Source organism: Poecilia latipinna, unplaced genomic scaffold, assembly GCF_001443285.1.
Source record: "Poecilia latipinna isolate Pla-1442-1.1 unplaced genomic scaffold, P_latipinna-1.0 Scaffold1373, whole genome shotgun sequence".
Lineage (NCBI taxonomy): Eukaryota > Metazoa > Chordata > Actinopteri > Cyprinodontiformes > Poeciliidae > Poecilia > Poecilia latipinna.
In genome coordinates, this window is record NW_015113989.1 from 139,536 (window position 1) to 145,659 (window position 6,124).

Sequence of the window (6,124 nt, forward strand, 5' to 3'; positions counted from 1 at the left end):
GTTACTAATCCTTACCTTAATTCTAAAATATCCAAAATGCCACCAATGTTTCCTATAGCATATGTTCCATAGTAGAAATTAAAACCCGCTAAGTATGAAATAGAACAACTTCGTTATACATCTCAAGAGACTTTCTGATTGCTGGAAATAGTTTCCTTCTAAAGAGCATCATAAATCTCTTTGCTTACTCTAAATTAATTTTAAATATCTTACTGATGATAGAGAGTCAATAATTTTACTTTCTCAGTAGCATCCATGCAGGATATTGTTGGTGCTGCAGTCTTGTAACTAAGTATGCTGCATTTGTGAATGAGAAAAATATGGAATTTTTGAGTTTCCAACTGTCCTCTCTGAACCAATCCAGGTGAAAATCAGATCAATTCCAATCTCAAGCTGATTTTTTGGTGCATCTTTGCATAAAATACACCAACTACCAATCTTTAGGTCCCTGTGGATGGACAACTGAAGACAACTCTTACAAATCAGATTTTACATAGGCAAAATGTGAAACAGAAAGAAAAAAAAAACACAAAAGATGCTAAAAAAGAAACTTTTATGTAAAACTATAAGTAAAATCCCATATTTTTTATTTTATTTATCCAGATATGTATGTTGCAGAAGGTACTTTCGCTTCCTTCCCTAAATATATCTCCAGCAACCGCTGATTGATCCTTTTTTTTTTTTTTTTAATGCCTATACGGGCAGCTCCACCTGTGTTCAGTGTAGCGTTCAAGCATAGGCCATCCCCCATCAGTGTCCGCGGGAAGGAAGGAGGAGTTTAACCCCACATTGTCTGGGAGGAGTCCGCAGTCTCTTACCGCTCCGTCCCGGGATCGTTTGCTCGGATAATGTCGTGGAAGAAGATTCTTTAATGCAAGTAAAATCCTACCTTGTGGCTGGAGCTGTTTTGTCCATTTTTTTTTACTGTAACAAGCACTGAGCACGAGGAACACGTGAATGCAGCGGCAGGTAGAGGAAACATTAAACGGTGAGTTGGAGGCGAACTTATTTCTCAGTCATGCTGCTTGTAAAAGACTCTGCTCGTTACTCTACTCGTCTGAAAATGCACCAACCGCTTCAAAGTACCGGTGCGGCTGTTTTGTGGCTTGAATAAAAGTTTGCATGTTTCGTTTCAAACATGCGCCGAATTGATTTCTCCTCTGACTTTTCATTGGCTGCAGCGAACATTAATCCCACCGTGGCAGAAGAAATCCCGCAGGAACACGCGATTGTCTGGTGATTTCAATTGTGTTACGTTGAAGTGTTTTATAATGAATCATGGCTCTATGTTTCACTTAACCAGATGTACTTTTTCCCCCTTTCAGACCTACATTAATGTGCATTCTAAATATTTAAAAGTAAAATTAAATGTGCCGAATGACAAGAATTTTTAAAAAAAATATTATTTATAGTTTGTTTTCATAATAAAATAATCAAAAACATGAAGTGAAATAAAATTTGGGCTATTTTGTTATGCTTTGTCACCCTCCACATCCCATCATATGCTAGCAAGGTATTTGCTTCATCCCGTGACGTCACAGTAGGGGTTGGGGGATTGCTTTGGGCTCACAGAATAAAATATGGCTTGATTGAAAAAGAACACAACCTTGTCAAAGCTTATCAAACATATTTGATGTTTCTACTCTTCAAAGCTTAAGTTTCTTGGGCATTTTATACATTTGCAGATTTGCTTAATTTGACTCGATTTGTAGTCTGCTCTGGTGTCCCCGCTGGGGTTTACTTCCCACTTCCCACAACAGTCGACAGTTTAAAGTAATGTCTTATAAGCTTTTTGCAGTCTACTGTAAACAGCATGATGTGGTTATGTGACTTATGTGTCATACGGGAGCCACTTAGAGCTGTTTTTATTTGATAAGGGTTCATATTTTATGACAGTAATGCAAAGATTTAATATAATGATACCAACTTAAATTATGTATATGAGACTTGAGCATTTTTATAACCATAAGAAAATACCTAACTACTGTGAAAAATGAACTCGTACACCGTGGTTCAAGTACAAAATGGTCTGTTTATGGAGATATGAAGTGGAAGTAGGAAGTGATGAAATTTTAATTGTAGGTGTGAAATGGCGGAATGAATTGTTAGAAAGGTCCTCTGAAGTCTTTTGTTTGCATATTTTGCTTGTATGGTGAAGGAATGTAGAAGTGTACTGACGAAACGGAGTCTCTTACATTCATAGGAATTGATGGAGAAAAAAAATTGGCCATCATTGGTTTGTTTCTCATGGCGAGCAACTTGTTTTTAAACAACCACTTATTATTATTATTTTTTTATTACTTTTTTTTTTAAGTCATTTTGTTTTTCATCACTGGTCTCTGATGAGAACATTCGATTACCAAAAACATCCACACACCATCACTGTGGGGATTTGGGATTTATGCATTGGGAGCAGAGCTCATTCCACAAAATTCTTGCCGTTTCGGGTTTTGATGTAGTCTATTATCTATTTGTATTGTTGCTATGCTGTGTGCTGGGGCGGAATTGCTCTTCAGCCACATACAGCGGTAACAAAAGGGGCCGTGGGACCCCTGGAGTGGAGGGCCAGCCTAGAGCAAACAGATCTATGAATCAGTGAGGGAGGGTCCAGCATGCCTTTTGGCTTCTTAGGCACTCAGTCATGAAGACGGCACATGGGGAAAGTGTCACACCATCCAGCTACCTTTTTAAATGGGTTTTAATAAGAAAAACACAGGCTAATGATTAACTTATAGAGGCTGGTTGTGTTGCTCATCTATCTGTGTTGTGGTTCCAGTTTAAACTACAAAGTTCTGTCTTATGAATCACTTAAGAAAGTGGTGATTAACTTGATTGATGATGATTAAGTTCCACCAATGTCATCTATTAATTATGACAATGGGAGAAAATATGCTAAAATGCCTTCTAGTTTTTCTTCAGGGAGGAAACATGCTGTGTGATTGGTTTAATGTTTCATCTCTCTTCAATGGACAAAAATCATTACTTACCAACGTAATTGCTGCTGTTCTTTTGTCTGTGTGTTGTGTGTATGAGTCTCCTGATTTTTGTGTGTTTTACTTGTAGATCAGTAATTGAGCTTCGGGTCACAAGCACCAAGCACATATTTTGGGCTTTGTGTTCTGCATTTACCTGTAGTAACCACAGGGAACATCAATTTTTTTTTTTTTTTTTTGTCTTTTTTCCCTTCCTTACTGGTACCAAACGGATACTGATACAAGTATGAGTAGTAATTTCCTCTTCGTGGAAAACACAAGCTTGTTTTGGTGTTTGGTTTTCAACTTGTGAGTTGTGTTTTGTAGTTGGCAGGTCTGTCAGTTGTTATAATTGTTTGGTAGTGAGGGAAGAGTAAACCGAGTGTTGCTCGCTCTCTTTTTATGTCACTTTGGAGATGCAAACAGCTCATTGCTTGTGAAGATGACATATTTACCACTAAAACTTCCCTAATCAGAAGATCTGTTGTGTTTTTTTTTTTAAGTCAGTTGATGCTGTGTGTGGGTTTGCAGCTAAATAAAGTGCAGCAGTCTGAAAGTGTTCCCTGCTCTTGTGTTTGGTGCTTTGATGCTTCAGGAGAGCAGCAATGTTCTGACAGTCGGCTGTTTGTAGGTGCTTGTTAATTCTAAAGCTGCTGAGCAACACCAATGTTTCATGTCTTTCCTCAGCGTATTGTGTCCATATAAGGGCCTGTGCATGTGACCTGTAAGGCATGGATAACATCTGCGCTTCTTGTCACGGGGAGATGAAGTTCTCTCACTGCCTCTTGGTGGGAAAGACCCTGCAGGACAGTCAGGATAGTACAAACAGAGGATCAAAACAAAAAACTTGTTTCTGTTTCTCAGAATCTTTGCCTCGGTGAATTCAAAGTTGAAGCCAACATTTTGACACCACGACAGTGACCTATGCGTTTCTATTTCGTGAAGCAGTATTTTAAACTTTTTTGGCTTTCAAAGCATGTGTAGTTTGTGTAAGGCCTACAACGTCCTGAGTGGCTTCTATAAAAAGCCGTTGAAGCAAAATACGGTGTTGAGTGTCTCAAGAAAAACCTTTGATTTGGTGGTGAACAGAGATGACAAGTGAGGCCAGGATTGACCCTGTCAATTCTTGCTGCCACACTTTACTTTCAAGGGTCGTGTGTGTTTACATTTTTGGTGTTACTACTTCAATATCCACAGCTAGCTCAACGGCAGGGTCCAAAAGTGGGTGACACCTCAATGCTCTCTTGAACATACAGGAACCTTCTGTCAAGCTCAGCAGAACAGCATGATCTTATGCAGCTTAACCCATTCATTCTCCTCTACAGCCACAACCTACAGGCCTTTGAGGAGATTAATGTGTAGGTCTGAACTGAACTGAACCCATTCAGGGCCACCAGCTAAACAATAGACTAAAAGAGCCAAGAAGAAAATGAAGATTAAATGGAGACAGTCTCTGTTTACCAAATGAGGTATCAGATTAAGAGTTACCAAACTGGTAAATTAGGGAGTGTATGTAATTTAAATGGCACCAGATGACTTCATTCGTGAGTCAGAATTTCATTAACGTCAAAGAAACAACGGAAAGAGGAAACACACGTTTTATTGATGGCAATATAAACCATAAAGGGAATTTGTTTACGTAACACAACTGCAGCTGAGCAGGGGTTCATGTAATTCACGCAGGCGAACAATATTTCTGTCTGATAAAGCGGTTTGTTGAACCCGAGCGAGTTACATACAGGGTGTGGATAAGCCTTTCGCAAAATATGTTAATGTCAGTGTTGGAGCAATGAGAATATGACAGAGACAAGAGTACTTATACCTAAGGCGTAGTTATACCTAAATGGAAGTTTAAGTGCTGCAGGTACGAGAGGTTTTTGGCGATGTGTAAACTACGACAGAGGCTTTAAATATAAATTAGAAGATGGATGTAACTTTCGTAGATCACGTTTGCAGATCAGCTACAGCTTTGAAAGGCCATGTGTTGCTGCAAATTTACTATCCTCGTTGGTATGGAAATGAGTGAATCTGCAGCGCTTACTCATTAGCCCTAAGATGCCATACAGGTCAATACATCCAACAAAAGAAATTGTGATTGATCTGCCCTGCCTCTCTCCGGTAGCCATAAGGTCCACCTCACTATCTGTGTCCTATTGGAAAAGCAAACGCAGCTGGTGCTACAGAGTAAAGTGCTCTACTTCTGGGATATTCAGTTGGCACCATGTGTCTTGTATTGTCACACATGATGGATGGGGGAAATTTTAGGTACACGTTTACTTAAACAAGTCCCCCCTGCTCCACAGTAGGCGGACAAAGACTTTCAGTGAGATTGTAAGGAAGATAAAATGCCTACTTATTTTTATTTTTTTTAAATTGCATAGCTCGGTGTGTTTAATCACAGTACTGTTTTTTTTTCCAACTATGTGAGAGATTTATTGTCCTTTTTACATTAAATAAGATATTTTCGCGTCACTAAAGCATAATTGCCTTGCAAATGGAATGCATCCAGCATGTCAGATACATCTTACTCTTGCATAATTACAAAAAGCAGCAAGAAAAGATTCTGATGCACATTAATGCATCAGAATTGGACACTTTGTTTCACATATTCATTTGTCTCAGACTTGGCCTGTGCTGTTTTTGTAACTTATGATTACTGTTTTCTCACTCAGAAGCTTGTAGGGTCTGTGGAGCTTTGCCAACCTTCTTCTGCACTGTTTCTTTGGCGAGCATGACGTTTCGGAGGGTCTTTGGCTGATGATGTATATTTGTGTTTTGTCGAGGAACATTTTCAGGCTCATTAGCACTTATCCCCCCGGTTCTGCCACCAACTTTGCTTTAAATGCTTGGTGGTTTGATCTCCGATCAAGATAAGCTCATTGATCTCCGATCAAGATAAGCTCATTTCTCCACTTCTCAGTCTTTTGTCATGTTGCTTCAGTCGTTTGGAGTCCAGCCAGCGCAAACAAAAAGAATGAGGGTCTTGATTGCTCTAGGTCACTAGCAAACCTTGCATCTGCACACTAAACACGCTCAATTAAAGCTTCCTTGAAATTCCTTTTCTCCCAAAAAACTCTAGACGACCCGTTTCCTCTGATGGTATCAGCAGCTTCAGCTGAAGGATTTTATTGTAGCACTTGTTGAGATGAGGT

The 6,124-nt window shown here is 39.3% G+C and overlaps 1 protein-coding gene across 2 annotated transcripts in view; it reads left to right on the forward strand.

Moving 5' to 3' along the window:
- Window positions 1-706: 706 nt before the first annotated feature.
- Window positions 707-6,124, forward strand: part of tiam2a (TIAM Rac1 associated GEF 2a) — an 83,316-nt gene continuing 77,898 nt past the window's right edge. For both annotated transcript variants that reach the window (XM_015056296.1, XM_015056299.1), the window contains exon 1: window positions 707-988. The gene's annotated coding sequence lies outside the window, so the exon portion shown is untranslated. The remainder of the gene's footprint in view (window positions 989-6,124) is intronic.